The sequence below is a fragment of the Coregonus lavaretus genome (genome assembly GCF_964263955.1).
Source record: "Coregonus lavaretus genome assembly, chromosome: 8".
NCBI lineage: Eukaryota > Metazoa > Chordata > Actinopteri > Salmoniformes > Salmonidae > Coregonus > Coregonus lavaretus.
The window spans coordinates 34,520,472-34,542,759 of record NC_139995.1 but is presented as its reverse complement, the minus strand read 5'-3'; the positions used below and the strand labels follow the sequence as shown (position 1 = coordinate 34,542,759).

At 40.8% G+C, this 22,288-nt stretch overlaps 1 protein-coding gene and 1 pseudogene across 3 annotated transcripts in view; one reads left to right on the top strand and one right to left on the bottom strand.

Moving 5' to 3' along the window:
* Positions 1–11,958, top strand: LOC311133400 (protein lifeguard 2-like; annotated as a pseudogene). Its single transcript has 13 exons — positions 1–15; positions 1,060–1,098; positions 1,939–1,993; positions 7,750–7,817; positions 8,074–8,138; positions 8,248–8,301; positions 9,913–9,966; positions 10,267–10,306; positions 10,456–10,493; positions 10,925–11,012; positions 11,132–11,227; positions 11,571–11,624; positions 11,840–11,958. The product of its transcript is annotated as a protein lifeguard 2-like (transcript).
* A 7,563-nt stretch (positions 11,959–19,521) lies between these two features.
* LOC311134165 (RNA-binding motif, single-stranded-interacting protein 2-like) overlaps positions 19,522–22,288 on the bottom strand; it is a 50,818-nt gene continuing 48,051 nt past the window's right edge. For both annotated transcript variants that reach the window (XM_084167775.1, XM_084167776.1), the window contains exon 14: positions 19,522–19,769. The gene's annotated coding sequence lies outside the window, so the exon portion shown is untranslated. The remainder of the gene's footprint in view (positions 19,770–22,288) is intronic.

Below are 22,288 nucleotides of genomic sequence, written 5' to 3'. Positions count from 1 at the left end.
ATGACCAAGGGAAAGGTAAAGATTTCTCTCTCTCTTATCAAATTAGTGCTTCAAAGCTGAGGTGAACAGAAATTGTTGTTCTGAATTTCCAATTCCAGACATTCCTTGTGGTTTTCTCTCTGTGATATACTGTTGAATATCATCATAAACCATAATCTAAAAAACAGAGAAAGAGAGACGGACAAATATTTCTCATTCTATTATTTTATGCTCATTCACTGTACACGCGTTCACCTGCTCAGACGTTACATGCATCAACCAATGGTTGCGTGCCACGTCATCGACTGTGCCACCAGGCACCAGATTGCTATAACATAATATGTGGTTAACTTATATATTAAATACCTATCCAGGCGTTGTAAAATATGGCATGCGTCAGCAACGCCTGGGCAGAGGAATGCACCATCTATTGCTGCGTTCATAACCAAGTGGGAATTTACCACATACGACTGGGAAAAATACACTTGAATGGCCCTCCAACTGGTAATTACTAGTGGGAAACTCATCTATCATCCTGAGCTCTCACTTCTCCCACATGCTGACCTCTGACATCACCAACTAAGGAAATGATGAGATAACAGCATTTTCAGCAGTTAAATGCAACGACAAAACATTATTTATAAAAAGCAAGCTATTAATATGATCTTTTTTTTACAAGAATGACAGCTGTACTTTTAGTTTATGGTTTACGCAGTTTGTGGCCATTAGTAAATCTGCATTTCTCAATGAGTTCAAAGCATGTGAATGCATCCAACTGGTATTTATGACTTCACAATTGGTAAATTCTCACCTCCCACTTGGTTACGAACGCAGCATAAGTTGGCAAAACTAAGATGGATGCCTACTGAGAGTATCCTAATCCTTATCCTATCATAAACACTGATGAAACATGGAGGCTTGTTTACACTGATACAAGCCTCTACATGTAGCCTATCTGGATTATCAGGGGATCATGAGGAGTTGAATGCATGAATAGAATCATAGAATACAATATATCAAGTTCATCAATTGTTAACCTTCAACTGTTATCCTTCACCTGGCCATTTTGTCTTATAGCAGCAAAAGGAAGTTGAGTTGAAAGAAGTTGAGTTGGTTGAAGTGAGTTTTATGTTATAAGAGTGCAGGGCCGGCTCTAGCCTTTTGCGGGCCCCATTTGAGATTTGGTTGGGTGCCCCCGCTCCACCTCTTGCGAAAAGCCGTTTTTTATAAGGACAAAAAACATGACTTGAGAACATTAGTCAATTTCAAGCCATGCTTCATGGCTATGTCACTCAGTGACTGACATCTGTCGTATCGGATGAATGGTGGCCATTATTGCTGTCAACAAAGAGTCCGTTATGCTGCATCGTGTTAGAGGCTTTTATTAAAATCACGAGGTTACAGCATAAATGACAGGTGACATGACACCCGGGGAGCGACGCCTCCGAATGGCTGCTCGCTCTCACTTTCTTCTTCGTTTAACCCCCCTATTTATAACCAATGAAGCTCCCTCTTCTGGCCAATCACCAGTCTCCCCTGTCTACAACACACTTCCGGTCTGCTGTATATGACGTCACACCTAAAACATTCCCTCTTGATACTAACATAAACACCATTCCATTTCTTCATGAAAAACATTTAACAAAGGCATAATCTTCAGATACGATACATCACAAGAGGAAACCTGCTTATGCACTACTAAATTTCAAATGTACACTTTGAGTATTCTACTATTCAAACTTTCATCCATAGCCTAAGTGTTTTCCATAAATGTAATTAAATTGGAGGGCCCCTAGCGATCAAGTGCAGAGTGTGATCCGTGTTTAGGGCGAGCCGGCCCTGTAAGGGTGAAGTGTTTCTTGAAGTTTTTGTTAGTGTTTATTAAAGGTATCTTTCAGTTTGATACTACTTCTAAAGACTGGTATCTCTGACCATTTGTGTATCTCACCATATCTTCAGGTGGCTCCAAAGACAGGCAAAGAGTACCCACCCAGCTATGAAGAGGCTACTGCAGGTAATAACAAAACATCTATGTATCTCAACTAGTCAGTTGCACAGGAATATCTCATTCCCTTTATCAATGGGCACCTTTATGGCTACATTATGCAGTGGTCTTCTTCTTCTACAGTACCAGTCAAAAGTTTGAACACGCCTACTCATTCAAGGGTTTTTCTTTAATTGTACTATTTTTTACATTGTAGAATAATAGTGAAGACATCAAAACTATGAAATAACACATATGGAATCATGTAGTAACCAAAAAAGTGTTAAACAAATCAAAATACATGATATATTTGAGATTCTTCAAATAGCCACCCTTTGCCTTGATGACAGCTTTGCACACTCTTGGCATTCTCTCAACCAGCTTCATGAGGTAGTCACCTGGAATGCATTTCAATTAACAGGTGTGCCTTCTTAAAAGTTAATTTGTGGAATTTATTTCCTTCTTAATGCATTTGAGCCTATCAGTTGTGTTGTGACAAGGTAGGTGGGTATACAGAAGATAGCCCTATCTTTGAGAAACAGACGCCTCACAGGTCCTCAACTGGCAGCTTCATTAAATAGTACCCGCAAAACACCAGTCTCAAAGTCAACAGTGAAGAGGCGACTCCGGGTTGCTGACCTAGGCAGAGTTGCAAAGAAAAAGCCATATCTCAGACTGGCCAATAAAAAGAAAAGATTAAGATGGGCAAAAGAATACAGACACTGGACTTTTTCTTTGCAACTCTGCCTAGGCCAGCATTCCGAAGTCGCCTCTTCACTGTTGACGTTGAGACTGGTGTTTTGCGGGTACTATTTAATGAAGCTGCCAGTTGAGGACCTGTGAGGCGTCTGTTTCTCAAACTAGACACTCCAATGTATTTGTCCTCTTGCTCAGTTGTGCACCGGGGCCTCCCACTCCTCTTTCTATTCTGGTTAGAGCCAGTTTGCGTAGTACACAGGGTTGTACGAGATCTTCAGTTTCTTGGCAATTTCTCGCATGGAATAGCCTTCATTTCTCAAAACAAGAATAGACTGACGAGTTTCAGAAGAAAGTTATTTGTTTCTGGCCATTTTGATCCTGTAATCGAACCCACAATTGCTGATGCTCCAGATACTCAACTAGTCTCAAAAAGGCCAGTTTTATTGCTTCTTTAATCAGCACAACAGTTTTCAGCTGTGCTAACATAATTGCAAAAGGGTTTTCTAATGATCAATTAGTCTTTTAAAATGATAAACTTGGATTAGCAAACACAATGTGCCATTGGAACACAGGACTGATGGTTGCTGATAATGGGCCTCTGTACGCCTATGTAGATATTCCATAAAAGAAATCAGCCGTTTCCAGCTACAATAGCCATTTACAACATTAACAATGTCTACACTGTATTTCTGATCAATTTGATGTTATTTTAATGGACAAAAAAAATGCTTTTCTTTCGAAAAGAAGGACATTTCTAAGTGACCCCAAACTTTTGAACAGTAGTGTGTGTGTGTGTGTGTGTGTGTGTGTGTGTGTGTGTGTGTGTGTGTGTGTGTGTGTGTGTGTATGTATGTATGTATGTATGTATGTATGTATGTATGTATGTATGTATGTATGTATGTATGTATGTATGTATGTATGTATGTATGTATGTATGTATGTATGTATGTATGTATGTATGTATGTATGTATGTATGTATATATATATAAATATATATATACTATATGACATAATACAGAACTGTGATGAGTGTGATAGGAGTCAGGCGCAGGAGGGTAATATCCGAATGCAGAGTTTATTCCGTCGTACACAAATAGCGCTGGATAGCGACAAACGAAACAGGCACAGGGGAAATATCTACCCCGGCAATAACAAGGTACGAGTAGCTCCACCGAGCTCCACTACTCTCACAAATAAACAATCACCCACAAGGACAAGGGGAGCAGAGGGAACACTTATACACAGACTAAGAGGGAACACTTATACACGGACTAATGAGGGGATAAGAACCAGGTGTGTGTGATTGACAAGACAAGACAAATGGAATGATGAATAATGGAGCGGCAGTGGCTAGTAAGCCGGTGACGACGAACGCCGAAGCCTGCCCGAACAAGGAGGGGAGGCAGCCTCGGCGGAAGTCGTGACAGTACCCCTGCCTTGACGCGCAGCTCCAGCAGCACGCTGACCCCGGCCTCGGGACGGCCAGGAGGACGTGGAGCAGGGTGAGCCGGATGGTGACGGTGGAAATCCGGCAACAGGGAAGGATCGAGGGTATCCTTCACCGGGACCCAGCACCGTTCCTCCGGACCGTACCCCTCCCACTCCACGAGGTACTGAAGGCCCCCTGAATGAGAGTGGGTGTTCGATACCTGGGGTGATGCGAGAGTGCCCTGCCTGCCGCCTCCAGGCCCAAAAGAGCGTTGACTACGACGTGTGGTGTACTGTCCCTTCGTGCCACCAGAGTGGCACTGTCGCTGTCGTCCTCCGCTCTCTCGGACGGCGGCTCCACCCAGCTCCATCAGCTCAGGATCCGAGTCGTCCGGGGTGGAAACGGGCATACCCCTACCAGGACGTCCTCTGGCTGCCAGCAGATTGTCCAAACCGATGGCCATGTCCACCAGTTTCGCGAAAGACAACATGCTGTCCCGGCAGGCTAGCTCCCGTCGGAAGTCCTCCCGCAGATGGCACCGGAAATGGTCGATCAGGGCCCGCTCGTTCCACCCGGACCCCGCTGCCAGAGTCCGAAACTCCAACACGAAGTCCTGCACGGTCCTCGTCCCCTGCCTCAGGTGGACCAGCCACTCGCTCACCTCTCGACCCTCGGGCGGATGATCGAAGACCGCCCGAAAAAGGCGAGCGAACTCCCCGTAGTCCTCCAACGCGGCTCCTCCTTCGTTCCAAACCGCGTTGGCCCACTCCAGGGCTTTCCCCGAGAGGCAGGAAACGAGGACGGACACCTTCTCCCGCTCCAATGGCGTCGGCCTGATGCTGGAGAAGTAAAGCTCCTGTTGGAGGAGGAATCCTTGGCAGAGCACCGCCGTCCCGTCGAACGCCCGTGGTCGGGATATCTGCATCCCTCTGGGTGCTGGAGTGTAGGTGGCTGGATCCGGTTGGCCAGCTGGTCTCGACAGATCTGGTCCTCTCCTCTCCAGGCGTTGCATGACCTGAAGAACCCGATCCATCGCTTCCCCCAAGCTGGCCAGCATTGTGGAATGCTCCTGGACCTGTGCCACGACTCCAGGCATGCGCTCTTCTCCCGCTGACTCCATAGCGGGTGGGTGATTCTGTGATGAGTGTGATAGAAGGAGTCAGGTGCAGGAGGGTAATATCCGAATGTACGAATCCGTTGTAAACAAATAGCGCTGGATAGCGACAAACGAAACAGGCACAGGGGAAATATCTACCCCAGCAATAACAAGGTACGAGTAGCTCCACCGAGCTACACTACTCTCACAAATAAACAATCACCCACAAGGACAAGGGCGGCAGAGGGAACACTTATACACAGACTAATGAGGGGATAAGAACCAGGTGTGTGTGATTGACAAGACAAGAATAGTGGAATAATGGAGCGGCAGTGGCTAGTAAGCCGGTGACGACGAACGCCGAAGCCTGCCCGAACAAGGAGGGGAGGCAGCCTCGGCAGAAGATACACTATTTAAGAGCTCTTTAAGTAAGGGCCAGGTATTACCTCAGCCTAAATAAAGTAAGGTGAGGTACAGGTAATCTCGGCACCTAGAACCGAATCTTGTGTGCTCGCTGCCCAGCTACTCAATTGAATGGTAAACAGTCTGTCACGACATGAGACGTATCCTCTTTTATTGATCACAGAAGAGCCAGGATCGTTTGAGAAGAAGACCGAAATGAAAGAAGCTCTTAAATTCTAAGGTTGAGGGAGATTGAGCTGAGTGTAAAGAGACAACAGTCCCATGTGGTCCAAATGAGAAATAGACAGATTGAGAGACAGACGGTTAGACAGATAGAATGTCTTCACTATTATTCTACAGTGTAGAAAATAGTGAAAATAAAGAAAAACCTTTGAATGAGTAGGTGTGTCCTAACTTTTGACTGGTAGTGTACAGTCGTGGTCAAAAGTTTTGAGAATGACACAAATATTAATTTTCACAAAGTCGGCTGCCTCAGTTTTTATGATGGCAATTTGCATATACTCCAGAATGTTATGAAGAGTGATCAGATGAATTGCAATTAATTGCAAAGTCCCTCTTTGCCATGAAAATTAACTTAATCCCCCAAAAACATTTCCACTGCATTTCAGCCCTGCCACAAAAGGACCAGCTGACATCATGTCAGTGATTCTCTCGTTAACACAGGTGAGAGTGTTGACGAGGACAAGGCTGGAGATCACTCTATCATGCTGATTGAGTTAGAATAACAGACTGGAAGCTTTAAAAGGAGGGTGGTGCTTGAAATCATTGTTCTTCCTCAGTTAACCATGGTTACCTGCAAGGAAACACGTGCCGTCATCATTGCTTTGCACAAAAAGGGCTTCACAGGCAAGGATATTGCTGCTAGTAAGATTGCACCTAAATCAACCATTTATCGGATCATCAAGAACTTCAAGGAGAGAGGTTCAATTGTTGTGAAGAAGGCTTCAGGGTGCCCAAGAAAGTCCAGCAAGCGCCAGGACCGTCTCCTAAAGTTGATTCAGCTGCGGGATCGGGGCACCACCAGTGCAGAGCTTTCTCAGGAATGGCAGCAGGCAGGTGTGAGTGCATCTGCACGCACAGTGAGGCAAATACTTTTGGAGGATGTGCTGGTGTCAAGAAGGGCAGCGAGGAAGCCACTTCTCTCCAGGAAAAACATCAGGGACAGACTGATATTCTGCAAAAGGTACAGGGATTGGACTACTGAGGACTGGGGTAAAGTCATTTTCTCTGATGAATCCCCTTTCCGATTGTTTGGGGCATCCGGAAAAAAGCTTGTCCGGAGAAGTAAAGCATCCTGAGACCATTCATGTGTGGGGTTGCTTCTCAGCCAAGGGAGTGGGCTCACTCACAATTTTGCCTAAGAACACAGCCATGAATAAAGAATGGTACCAACACATCCTCGAGAGCAACTTCTCCCAACCATCCAAGAACAGTCTGGTGACGAACAATGCCTTTTGCAGCATGATGGAGCACCTTGCCATAAGGCAAAAGTGAGAACTAAGTGGCTCGGGGAACAAAACATCGACATTTTGAGTCCATGGCTAGGAAACTCCCCAGACCTTAATCCCATTGAGAACTTGTGGTCAATCCGCAAGAGGCGAGTGTCAGAATTTGTGGGTTTTTGTTTGTCCAAACTCCAAGCATTGATTATGCAAGAATGGGCTGCCATCAGTCAGGATGTGGCCCAGAAGTTAATTGACAGCATGCCAGGGCGGATTGCAGAGGTCTTGAAAAAGAAGGGTCAACACCGCAAATATTGACTCTTTGCATAAACTTAATGTAATTGTCAATAAAAGCCTTTGACACTCATGGAATGCTTGTAATTATACTTCAGTAACCATAGTAATGTCTGACAAAAATATCTAAAAACACTGAAGCAGCAAACTTTGTGAAGACCAATACTTGTGTCATTCTCAGAACTTTTGACCACGACTGTACATCCGGTCGCACACACACACACACACACACACACACACACACACACACACACACACCTTACTGTAGAACAAAGACAGATGGGCAGGAACGAACATTGTAGCGTGTGATGTAACCAGAGGTCAGGGGTGAATCCTTACACACCTGTTACACATCTGCTGTTTCAACAAGATTTTTAACCCTCTGTCTTCCCTCCCTGTCAGATTATGAGGAGATGCAAACCCAGTTCTCCTGGGACGACCAGGCCATCAGAAGAATCTTCATCAGAAAGGTACTGAAACAGGGAGGAATAACCTGAACTTATAAGAAACACTCGTCCAATTAGAAACACTCGTTTTCGTTTTCCGTTGCAAAACGTTTTGCCACTGTGTGCCCAAATAAATACGATCCAGATAATAATATTACTGTAACTGAGCTACACTGACTTCTTTAATCATGTCACCCATGCATGATCTAGCATGAAGTATAGTATACTGAGGGTGTATCTGTGCCGTCCCCTCTCATTCCTCCTCTCTGTATCCTTATAGGTCTATGCCATCCTGATGATCCAACTCTTTGTGACTGTGGCCATTGTTGCTGTCTTCACATTCTGGTATGCATCATATCCATTACATTGTAAATATATACAAAACAAGTGTGTGTGTGTGTGTGTGTGTGTGTGTGTACTCTACATAGTGTAACACTCTCTCATCTCTCCACAGTGCACCAGTGAGGTTTTACATTCAGACACACCCCCACCTGTACATGTGCTCCTAGTAAGTGACAACAAACATCTTGATTGACATGCCCTCACTTTTCATCAGATGGTGAATCCCAAACCAGCCCCTAGCCCCTACCAACTCGCTCGCAGGGGCCTCCATTGTCACGTGTTGCTGGCGGATCTTATAGGGTGACTTCAAGTGGCATGGGGACCAAATAAACCCACCAACAACACTAGTGACTTGAATGATGCAATTCATGTTCCACATTTAAATAATAAAACAAGCATGAAATACAAATGAGAAAATGTCCCCTGTCGCTTTACAAGATATAAACCTCAGTAGCAGTTAAACATTTAATTTGGGAGGTATTTCATATGTTATGTGTCAAGCCTCGTAATCTGACAAACATATACAGGTGACTCAGAATTAGGCACGCCTCTCCATTCTTTTGTGTGAAATTGCGCAAACTCAAAAATAATGCGATGCGTTATATGTGATACCACTTTGCTCTGAAGCCAGCAGCATAGCTGACTCGGTCGAAGTGGCTATAGAATGGTCTAATTGGGTTGTTCCACCAATTCGGTGCCTTCTGAGAAGTGTAACTTGGTAAAAAAGAAATTGATTTCACCTGATTTTAACATTCTGTCATAAAAAGCATATTTAACTTAATCAAAAAACTAGTTTTCCCATCTCAAAAGGGTTAAATACAAAAAAACTATAGTAAGTGCCTATTAAGTGTCAAATAAAATAACAGGGTTGACCGTAACAGGGTTGAAGATTTCATAAATCAGCCATTAATCCCCTTGTGACAGAGGGAATGGAAGCTTGTTGTGTGGAACAGGGAGTGGCAATTGAATGCAAGCTTCACCATTTTATTTATTTATTTATTTATTGTTAAAACATTTCTAGCCTGTCTATCTATGCTTAACAGGGTTGACATGTTATGCTCGACCCGCTCAGTCTTTCACCACAAAACACCAGCAAATGGGCAAAAATAGTAGAACCAGCTCACCTGCTTTTACACTATGATTTGACTATTACATGTTCAATGTTTCTTTTGAAAAAAACTTAAAAGGGAATAGTTTCACCATATTAAAACGAGAGTTCAGCTCAAGTAACAGGGTGGACAGACGTAAATTAATCACTAATCACATAAAAAAAGAATCTTCAGAAATTACTTTGTCAAAGCTACAAAATAACTAGGGCTTTACAATTATGGTGAAAACTTGTAGACATTTTGGAGTTAAATTAAGCGGGTAAAAATGTTCCTAGAAGTCACAGAGGGTGCACAGAGGAACATGTCAAAATGCAGAATCTTGGCACTTCAGCAAGGTTTTATTCATTTACAAATTAGATTGATTTCATTATCCATGTGGTCTATATTAAAGGGCACTTCATTTAATATAATAGGCTTTCAAAACTCAATATTAGTACACAATTTCTACTTAAAATATCAAAGCGAGGCAAAAGACACTCATTTCGTGGAACGACCCAATTAGCCCCTACACCCTCCATAACTTTCACTCCCTCAGCTTTGGGACACTTGTGCATACAGCGGATGCGCGCGTGAACGTGCAAATTGAGGGGTGAGGGGAAGGGGGTGTTTTGGAATTCAGCCATGTAATTGTGTTAATAATGAACTGGTTTCTTTTTGCTTTTCGACAGCATGATGTTCTTGGCCACCTACATCGCATTGAACTGCTGTGGTGAACAAATCAGGTAATAGTTTCACTCCTATGAAAATTACAATCTGGGTAGTACACAGCATTTACATCACATCTTAACAGATGGGCTGTTCAATAAATCAAATAGTTAAATTTAGTTTTAATATGCATGAACACCAACACTTTACACATGCATTAAACAGTTAAAACACATTAATAAGGTATTTATAACATCCTTCATAGATTATGGTTGTGATCATCCATAGTAAATGGTAGGCATGCAATGATGGTAGAATGATAAAATGCAATATTATAGTGAATTTAACAACCTGAATTCTCTTTATCTCTATAACAGGAGGCAGTTTCCCTGGAACCTCATTCTGCTGGCTCTCTTTGTGAGTATAATGAGAAACAAATATTAGACAAATTCAAGAGAATAGCATGTACCCAATACTCTCCCTTCCCGTCTGTCTGTGCACCTCATTGACTCTGCTCTATACCTATCTCTGTTCTGTCTGCATGCCTTCCTCTCTCCTGCTCCCAGACTCTCAGCCTGGCCTGCATGATGGGCTTTGTGTCCAGGTAAATGACTAACTAATGTGTTTCATGTGTGGGTAGGGTTGATTTGGGGACTCAAATGTTGACATAGGTGGGGCTAGGAGTTTTTCCTGACCAGGTCACATGAACCGATCAAACTCCTGGCCCAATTAGAAACATATGTTGAAATAAATTATGTATGAAAATAAGAATGAATTAACACATCTATCAACATCTACATGGATGGGGAGGATGACTACATTTGACATTTTAGTCATTTAGCAGACACTTTTATCCAGAGCGACTTAGTGTATTCATTTTAAGATATCTAGGTGAGACAACCACATATCACAGTCATAGTACTTACATTTTTCCTCATTTAAAGTAGTTATCAGCAAAGTCAGTGCAAGTAGGAAAAGACAAGCAAGTGTTATTTCTTTATTACTAATTAATTCATGTCTGTCTCTACTCTCCAGCTTCTACAACACCAAGTCTGTGGTCCTTTGTCTGGGCATCACTGCTGTGGTGTGTATGTCTGTCACCATCTTCAGCTTCCAGACCAAGGTGAGAAAAATGACCCAATCTTCATAACATTGTTTTCTTTTGAAGAAATTAAACCATGTTGATCATGAGTGCATTTTAACAACACACCATTATTCTCTCTCCCTTGTTTCTTACTGTAGATTGACTTCACCTCCTACCAGGGAGTCCTGTTTGTCCTAACCATGGTCATGCTGTACTGTTGCATCATACTCTCCATCGTCATCCCTTTTGGATATGTAAGTAGCCTGTCTTGTCTGCTTAGCTTCCATCAGCTTATATTACAGTTGACACTTTACATAAGCAGAACTAGGTATTGATGGTGTAATGGCCGTGCGTACCTTTCCAAACCGCGATAAGAATAGTTGTGACTCTGACAGTGAGTTTATATATAGAGTGACGGTAAGGCTTTTGGCCCTCGCTCACCCTATTTGGGTGGGTAGCATACTAGCATGAATAAGAAGGATTAGCTGAAGGGTTTTCAGTTAATCTCATAGATGATCTGGAAAAGCCCCAGTGTCTTTCCTAAATTAGTGGCCTGTATCTTCTTAGCGCTGTTCAATAACATTCTTACCCCCCCAGGTTCCCTGGTTACAAGCCATCTACGCTGTTATAGGAGCTATCCTCTTCACCCTGGTGAGTGGCAGATATTCAACACACATTCATCATTGGGAAGGCCCAGAGTTTTTCCTCATCAAGGTTATGTGGTCAGGACAAACTCTTGGCCCTAATCATTTGGTTACAGTCTGTAGCGAATTGGTGTATGTGACAATAAAACATAATTATTTTATTATTTTACTTCTCTCTCTCTTTCTCTTAGTTCCTGGCGTTTGACACCCAGCTGCTGATAGGTAACAAGCGCTACACCATGAGTCCAGAGGAGTACGTCTTTGCCACCCTGAACCTCTACCTGGACATTATATACCTGTTCAGCTTCCTACTGTCGTGTTTTGGAGGGAGCCGTGACTAACTCTTCTATCTATCTGTCTAACCGTCTGTCTCTCAATCTGTCTATTTCTCATTTGGACCACATGGGAGTGTTCTCTTTACACTCAGCTCAATCTCCCTCAACCTTAGAACTTAAGAGCTTCTTTCATTTCGGTCTTCTTCTCAAACGACCCTGGCTCTTCTGTGATCAATAAAAGAGGATACGTCTCATGTCGTGACAGACTGTTTACCATTCAATTGAGTAGCTGGGAAGCGAGCACACAAGATTCGGTTCTAGGTGCCAAGATTACCTGTACCTCACCTTACTTTATTTATGCTGAGCTAATACCTGGCCCTTACTTAAAGAGCTCTTAAATAGTGTATCTTCTGTTCTGTTTTATGTCATTTTTTATGTTTATGAAAGCAAATAAAGATAAACAGCATTAAGGGGCTCTTTTCAATCTGGATCGCTGAAGCGTTACAAATTGCGCAATATACATTTTAAAGTAATTTCCGATTGAGCCGACAAATGCAGCATTTATTGTGAATGCAGTCTCCTCCAACGAGGGAACATTGCCTTTAAATTTAAATTGGTCTTTAGTGCTGAACTTCCACAATACAGATTGAATAGAGCCCTAAGCTAATACTGACTAGGGAAGGGTTCCCCAACTGGCGGCCCACTGGTGATTTTTTTATTTATTTACTTTTTTTGACATAGGCTGTAAAAACACAATCTTTTAATTTTGGAAAACTTTTCCAAAGTATTCCCACACATAATAGAGAGATACGCTGAGTATACCAAATGTTAAGAACACCTTCGGAACAGCCTCAATTCGTCAGGGCATGGACTCTACAAGGTGTCGAAAGCATTCCACAGGGATGTTGGCACATGTTGACTCCAATGCTTCCCACAGTTGTGTGAAGTTGGCTGGATGTCCTTTGGGTGGTGGACCATTCTTGAAAACACAGGAAACTGTTGAGTGTGAAAAACCCAGCAGCGTTGCAGTTCTTGACACAAACCGGTGCGCCTGGCACCTCCTACCATACCTCGTTCAAAGGCATTTTGTCTTGGCCATTCACCCTCTGAATGGCACACAAAATTGTCTCAAGGCAAAAAATCCTTTAACCCGTCTCCTCCCCTTCATCTACACTAATTGAAGTGGATTTAACAAGTGATATCAATAAGAGATCATAGACTGATCAGGTGAAAGCTATGTCATGGAAAGAACAGGTGTCAGCATCCCGGAGTCGCCTCTTCACTGTTGATGTTGAGACTGGTGTTTTGCTGGTACTATTTAATGAAGCTGCCAGTTGAGGACCTGTGAGGCATCTGTTTCTCAAACTAGACACTAATGTATTTGTCCTCTTGCTCAGTTGTGCACCGGGGCATCCCACTCCTCTTTCTATTCTGGTTAGAGCCAGTTTGCGCTGTTCTGTGAAGGGAGTAGTACACAGCGTTGTACGAGATCTTCAGTTTCTTGGCAATTTCTCGCATGGAATAGCCTTCATTTCTCAGAACAAGAATAGACTGACGAGTTTCAGAAGAAAGTTATTTGTTTCTGGCCATTTTGATCCTGTAATCGAACCCACAATTGCTGATGCTCCAAATACTCAACTAGTCTCAAGAAGGCCAGCTTTATTGCTTCTTTAATCAGCACAACAGTTTTCAGCTGTGCTGAATGATGGTTGCTGATTTTGGGCCTTTGTACGCCTACGTAGATATTCCATTAAACATCAGCTGTTTCCAGCTACAATAGCCATTTACAACATTAACAATGTCTACACTGTATTTCTGATCAATTTGATATTATTTTAATGGCCAAGAAAATGGCTTTTCTTTCGAAAACAAGGACATTTCTAAGTGACCCCAAACTTTTGAACGGTAGTGTATATATTCCTAAGGTTCCAGGAATGGCAAGATAAAGTTTGAGACTACAATGTGGTTAGAGTGGTTTCTATATGGACATGAAGGCTCTGTATCTTGTAGGGGTAGCATTTAGCTACACAGATACATACCAAGATACATACAGAATCACTTCAATTCAAAACGGAAGAAGTGTAATGAACGATCATATTAGATGATAAAATTGGTTTATCAGTTGCAAGTTCTATTGTGACTTATCTGAGAGGTCAATGTATGGCCTTTTGAATGCAGTAGCATTATTACAATGTCAAGGCTTGGTCAATAAAATTATTTTGGGGTATTACTATGATCACCTAAAGAGAAAGGAGCTTGCACCCTTTTCATGGGTATCAAACACTTTTCTTACCACATGAAACATTTATATTGAACAAACATAATATGATTTGCTCAACACTTAAATAAACTTGGTATTTATGTAATTGACTTGTCTTTTTTCCCCATTGTATTCTTAGAAATTGGCCCATAACTGTTTTGGAATACAACCATTAAAAACAAGATTATTTTTATTAAAAAAGAAAATTGACATATTCAAATTCAAAGTGTAAAACCAAGAAAGAAAGGAAACAAAAAATATATTTTCAATGAATAAAAAACAAGAGTTACTTGAGCATCTCTGGCACAGGAAGACGAAAGTAGCCGAGTGGCTAACCAGCTAACTAGCAAACTAACCAAATATCAAAACCTCTCTCCTCTAACAAACTGTACAAAATGTGTTCTTGTATAAATAAGGAAAATGTTTACAAGCAGTGCGAGAGACGAGGCAGTTGTATGTTCAAAATGTCAGATTTTTTACACAAAGTTGGCGAATTACCGAAGAGATTCCAAAACAACTATCAAATAGCGCGTTATCTCAGAGTACAACTTTCACGAAATGTGTCTAAAATAGAATAAAAAATGTGTTCATGTTAACTATACTTGAATCCGATCTACTAGGTTTAAGTAAGACATTTTTGAACATCCAATTTGTCTCCCATCTATCCGCTGCTTGGACATCCCATTTTAGCAGCAAAACATTATGAAACTATGACATAAGCCATTGAAGCTACATGATCTGGACAACAAGTGAGGACAGGAGAATGCTAGGTATTAGGGTTTTCATGTACATAAACATGGATTGAAAATAAGTGCAAGTTCAACATTTGTTGCACATCCTGTTTTTAGTATTTTTCCGTAGTATTATAAGATACCTGTCAAAGGTACGCAGCAAGGAAAATACAATAGCCTAAAGCGTGCTCTCTCAGACAATGATTTACAGCTAATTGTGGAGAGTGTAACTTAAAGTGATCGTTCACTCCAAAATCTAAATTTGGATCTACAGAACAGATGGAGTCATCTCGACATTAGACTACTTTTGAGGTCTGAAGACGACTGACAAATATAGATTTTGGATCACTTTAACAGCATTCATCATAATGACATAATGGATTACCTGACTAGTACTACATTCTCACAACATTCTCACATTTTCCTTCATGAGGTGCACTGTAGCTTAAAACCTGCAAGTGATCGTGTTTGTATTTTCTGGCCAGATCACAAGACACACAAAACACTCAACAGAAGTGGAAACAGGAAAATAACTATGGTCTTGACATCAGCTCAACCAAAAAGAGCACATAAAATAGTCCTATTACTTACAGAAAGAGATAAATGCTGAGCTCTCATCATTGACACTAAAAAAGCAAAGTAGGCCCTTTTCCCTGTTCTCTGTATTAAAGACACCATATACAGTGGGGGAAAAAAGTATTTAGTCAGCCACCAATTGTGCAAGTTCTCCCACTTAAAAAGATGAGAGAGGCCTGTAATTTTCATCATAGGTACACGTCAACTATGACAGACAAAATGAGAATTTTTTTTCCAGAAAATCACATTGTAGGATTTTTAATGAATTTATTTGCAAATTATGGTGGAAAATAAGTATTTGTCCTCCAAACAGGACGAGTTGAGTTTTTACCAAAAAGTTATATTTTGGTTTCATCTGACCATATGACATTCTCCCAATCCTCTTCTGGATCATCCAAATGCACTCTAGCAAACTTCAGACGGGCCTGGACATGTACTGGCTTAAGCAGGGGGACACGTCTGGCACTGCAGGATTGGAGTCCCTGGCTACGTAGTGTGTTACTGATGGTAGGCTTTGTTACTTTGGTCCCAGCTCTCTGCAGGTCATTCACTAGGTCCCCCCGTGTGGTTCTGGGATTTTTGCTCACCGTTCTTGTGATCATTTTGACCCCACGGGGTGAGATCTTGCGTGGAGCCCCAGATCGAGGGAGATTATCAGTGGTCTTGTATGTCTTCCATTTCCTAATAATTGCTCCCACAGTTGATTTCTTCAAACCAAGCTGCTTACCTATTGCAGATTCAGTCTTCCCAGCCTGGTAGAGGTCTACAATTTTGTTTCTGGTGTCCTTTGACAGCTCTTTGGTCTTGGCCATAGTGGAGTTTGGAGTGTGACTGTTTGAGGTTGTGGACAGGTGTCTTTTATACTGATAACAAGTTCAAACAGGTGCCATTAATACAGGTAATGAGTGGAGGACAGAGGAGCCTCTTAAAGAAGAAGTTACAGGTCTGTGAGAGCCAGAAATCCTGCTTGTTTGTAGGTGACCAAATACTTATTTTCCACCATAATTTGCAAATAAATTCATTAAAAATCCTACAATGTGATTTTCTGGAGAAAAAAAATCTCAATTTGTCTGTCATAGTTGACGTGTACCTATGATGAAAATTACAGGCCTCTCATCTTTTTAAGTGGGAGAACTTGCACAATTGGTGGCTGACTAAATACTTTTTTCCCCCACTGTACTGGTCTTTATTTGGATGTATCAAACTGAAACAAGCATATGTCGATAAAATGAAGCACACACATATCTATGAATCTCTATTCAACACTCAACATATTCAGAACTTAAAGGAAACATATTGCTCATTTACCATCTACCAGGGTACTGCCACTTTGAAAGTATGTTCCTATAGCATCATTCTAGCTATGTATGCCAATAGAGATGAGAGCAGCATTTGTCTCCAAGATAGATAGTCTGACAGACAGCTTTCCTGACAGGTGGATGGCTTCATAATCTTTGGTGTTGCAGACATAAATAATCATAAAAAACCTTTTGGAAGGCGGAGAGAGAGGTACAGAGATGGACAATGAAGAAGAAACAGTAACTTTGATGTCATCAAACCTGAACAATGTCAAAAACCAGAGATCAAGTGTGATGTTTACTAGGGTAACACTAGGTTTTAACAAGGTATTGTTAAACTCAGCCCTTTATAATATTATGGCAACATAACATTACATTTACGTCATTTAGCAGACACTCTTATCCAGAGCGACTTACAGTTAGTGAGTGCATACATTTTCATACTGGCCCCCCTTGGGAAACTAACCCTCAACCCTGGCGTTGCAAGCACCATGCTCTACCAACTGAGCTACATGGGACATCTGATTGATGGCATCTGTATGATATTTTCTTGGCCATACCCTCAACCATGATTGAAAAGGAATTGCCTTCAATGAGGAGAAAGGGTTCTTCTTCTAAAATAAGGCTGATCTGCCTGGTTACAGTTAAGGCTTAGAAACACTGGTCAGAATTCCTAACGAAACCCCCCAATTTTACGAATGTTTGTCTTTGTTAAAACTAGAATGAATTCATCCAAGGTTTAGTTAACTTCTGTGGAACAGTTTGTTATGGGACAGTTTGTTTTTAATGGCACTTTCATGTTATGTTATGTGTTTTCTGGGTAGCGTCCTCATTTTCTCTAACAGATACAATAGAATGTGTTTACACTAGACATGTACATCTCCAATGGACTGATCTGGGCTGGTTGGCAAGGTGGCATGGTTGTCATTGAGTTTCATTTAGTGTCTCTAGGATAGATGTGGATGCGTTTTAGTTAAAAACTATTTCACACTGGCCTGAAAAACAATATCATAGTGAACAACACAGTGCTCTGGAACAGAAATCAACTTGAAGAAACATTAAATAATCTCTTCATTTGTATGGACCATGTTGAAATGCAAAACACAATAAAAAAAAATCCTATGAATCTCTTACAAAAGAAAAAAAGCTTCCATCTAAAACGCTTGGAAAGATATTTCCCTACTTCTAAAATCTAGATTACTGAAAATAAATTTATAAAAAACATGTTTTAGAAAAACAACAACAACAAAACGCATGACAGCTCAGAAGGGTTCAAGTGAAAGCCCAAAAAGAGAAAACATACTTTACTTCTTTCTACAAAAAATTAAAACCAAAATCATTGACAGTCAGGAATTAAAATTCAGGAGACAACAGCAGCATTGAGAAAGACTTGCAGCTCCCTTTCTCAACAACAAAGGACTGTTATTAAGGACTCTTCTCAGTCCTACTTTTAACTCCCCTCATTGTTTTACTTTTTAATTTATTTGTTTTAGCTATTTTGCGCTCTTTTGTACACATATTTCATAGTAATCCAACTGCTCAAATCTAAGGCATGTACAATTATTTGTCTGTCTACTTTGTACAAAAGGTGAAATTCACTATGGACATCTGAACAGCTACCAGAACAAAACCGCTTAAAACCACTTCTTATGGACACTGTTGTGACATGGACACTGTTGTGACATGGACACTAGCACCCAACACGCAAACCAGGTCAACTACTTTGTATAATATGTATTATATTATCTATGAATTCAAGCATAGTTGCAGTTAATAAATGTAGGTAATAATGTCAAAAGAGTTTGCATTTTATGCACTGTCTTACTTTACCTTTGAAGGTAGAGAGAGGACCTTGTTATTGTATTGTATAGTAATAGTAATCATTTATTCAATGTTGAAAATACTATTGTAACTTTCAGACAATCCATTTTGTCTCAAGTTTTTTAAAATAGAAGGTGAAATTTGGATGTGTCATATTACATTATAAACAAAATAAACATTAGTTAATTTTCTTCTCATAACAAAGTTTTACAGCAATATCAGATTTGCTTACTTTTTTATATCATTTAGCTCCTATGAATTTTTTATAAGTGATAATATGTTTATTGCCAGTGTTTGGCTTTTACCGGACTTGTTAAATAAAGAATTTCATTAAATAAAATCTACACAATATGCAAGTGACATGTTTGAATATTTCCAAATATCCGAAAATAGAACTATGATGTACATATAAATAAGAATGATCATGATTGTCCTCTGCTCATAACACATTCGGAGTGTTTATGAGGGAATGCTTAATAAGGTTTAAGTTTGACATTATTTTAAATAATTTATAAATAATGAATGTTACCATCTGCCAGTGAGTTAACTGAGTTTTGCCTTACTGGATCAGTTTTAGGGAGAAGTAGCTTTAAACGGTTTGTTTAGCATTTTCCATTCTTAAAAGTAGCCTATACTAGAAATATTATACCAACTAAATGTGTTTATTTACTTTTTAAAATCTGTACAAAACATTGTCCAACTGCTGTGAATAGAATGTCCAAAAATAGACATAAAACAATTAAAATTAATGTTTGCATATTTTATCCAAAAATTAAAGATACATTGTGTTGTTACTCTTTTCCTTGTATAACTCTGAAACTCCAGAATGCTTTAAAATAAAAAAGAAGAATTTGTTATATTACATGCCCAAAAATAACGCTCTGTCTTTATCCCTTTCCTAATTTGTTTCTTTGTTAAACTTCTTTGTTTATTTACTTTTTTTCAGTTATTAAAAGAGATCAAAGCTTCCATTGCAGAAGGCTCCCACCTATGGTTGATAGACTCTTGAAGAAGAGAGAGGAAAAGTCCCAACGAAATAAGCATTGTCTTCTTTTTCAAAGCACACACGTGTTCCTTTTTTCATCCGTGTTCAAGTCCGATGCTTGGTGTTGTTGTGCGGAGCTCTGCTATCCTCCTGTAGAGAACCAACTCTCTGCGGTTCAGTCTGCAACATGGCCTCCTGACCACGAGCTGCAACACACACACTTACCTCTGTCACGCTACTCCTTTTACATAATAGATGTAACATCCAAAATGTAATAAGTCTACATACTCTCCATATCATAATGTATCTGTGTAAATCATAATATAAATAAATACATGTTTTTTTGAAAGTGGTCAATATCTGACAAGCTTTTGTTTTTTAGTAAACCGTGATAACATTAATTGGCGCCTACATGTAATGTTCTGACATGGACCTAGTAGGCAAGGACAACATATAAGTTGTCCTGTACACTGAAACTAAGTTAGCAGATACAGTGCCTTGCAAAAGTATTCATCCCCCTTGGCGTTTTTCCTATTTTGTTGCATTACAACCTGTAATTTAAATGGATTTTTATTTGGATTTCATGTAATGGACATACACAAAATAGTCAAAATTAGTGAAGTGGAATGAAAAAAATAACTTGTTTCAAAAAATTCAAAAAAATTGATAACAGAAAGTGCGTGCATATGTATTCACCTGCTTTGCTATGAAGCCCCTAAATAAGATCTGGTGCAACCAATTACCTTCAGAAGTCACATAATTAGTTAAATAAAGTCCACCTGTGTGCAATCTAAGTGTCACACCTGTTCTGAAAGGCCACAGAGTCTGCAACACCACTAAGCAAGGGGCACCACCAAGCAAGCTGCACAATGAAGACCAAGGAGCTCTCCAAACAGGTCATGGACAAAGTTGTGGAGAAGTACAGATCTGGGTTTGGTTATAAAAAAATATCAGAAACTTTGAACATCCCACGGAGCACCATTAAATCCATTATTAAAAAATGGAAAGAATATGGCATCACAACAAACCTGCCAAGAGAGGGCCGCACACCAAAACTCACTGACCAGGCAAGTAGGGCATTAATCAGAGAGACAACAAAGAGACCAAAGATAACCCTGAAGGAGCTGCAAAGCTCCACAGCGGAGATTGGAGTATCTGTCCATAGGACCACTTTAAGCCGTACACTCCACAGAGCTGGGCTTTACGGAAGAGTGACCAGAAAAAAACCAAAAGAATAAGCAAACACGTTTGGTGTTCGCCAAAAGGCATGTGGGAGACTCCCCAAACATATGGAAGAAGGTACTAAAACAGATGAGACTAAAATTGAGCTTTTTGGCGCAAACCCAATACCTCTCATCACCCTGAGAACACCATCCCCACAGTGAAGCATGGTGGTGGCAGCATCATGCTGTGAGGATGTTTTTCATCGGCAGGGACTGGGAAACTGGTCAGAATTGAAGGAATGATGGATGGCGCTAAATACAGGGAAATTCTTGAGGGAAACCTGTTTTAGTCTTCCAGAGATTTGAGACTGGGATGGAGGTTCACCTTCCAGCAGGACAATGACCCTAAGCATACTGCTAAAGCAACACTCGAGTGGGTTAAGGGGAAACATTTAAATGTATTGGAATGGCCTAGTCAAAGTCCAGACCTCAATCCAGTTGAGAATCTGTGGTATGACTTAAAGATTGCTGGTCCTCTGTAGCTCAATTGGTAGAGCATGGCGTTTGTAACGCCAGGGTAGTGGGTTCGATCCCCGGGACCACCCATACGTAAAAATGTATGCACACATGACTGTAAGTCGCTTTGGATAAAAGCGTCTGCTAAATGGCATATTATTTATATTATAACTTGAAGGAGCTGGAGCAGTTTTGCCTTGCAGAATGGGAAAAATCCCAGTGGCTAGATGTGCCAAGCTTATAGAGACATACCCCAAGAGACTTGCAGCTGTAATTGCTGCAAAAGGTGGCTCTACAAGGCATTGACTTTGGTGGGGTGAATAGTTATGCATGCTCAAGTTTTCTGTTTTTTTGTCTTATTTCTTGTTTGTTCCACAATAAAAAAATATTTTGCATCTTCAAAGTGGAAGGCATGTTGTGTAAATCAGATGATACAACCCCCCAAAAAATCCCTTTTAATTCCAGGTTGTAAGGCAACAAAATAGAAAAAATGCCAAGGGGGGTGAATACTTTTGCAAGCCACTGTACAGTCGTGGTCAAAAGTTTTGAGAATGACACAAATACTAATTTTCACAGTCTGCTGCCTCAGTTTTGATGATGGCAATTTGCATATACTCCAGAATGTCATGAAGAGTGATCAGATGAATTGCAATTAATTGCAAAGTCCCTCTTTGCCATGAAAATGAACTTAATCACAAAAAACAATTCCACTGCATTTCAGCCCTGCCACAAAAGGACCAGCTGCCATCATGTCAGTGATGCTGAGGACTGGGGTAAAGTCATTTTCTCTGATGAATTCCCTTTCTGATTGTTTGGGTATCCGGAAAACACCTTGTCCGGAGAAGACAAGGTGAGCGCTACCGTCAGTCCTGTGTCATGCCAACAGTAAAGCATCCTGAGACCATTCATGTGTTGGGTTGCTTCTCAGCCAAGGGAGTGGGCTCACTCACAATTTTGCCTAAGAACACAGCCATGAATAAAGAATGATACCAACACATCCTCCGAGAGCAACTTCTCCCAACCATCCAAGAACAGTTTGGTGATGA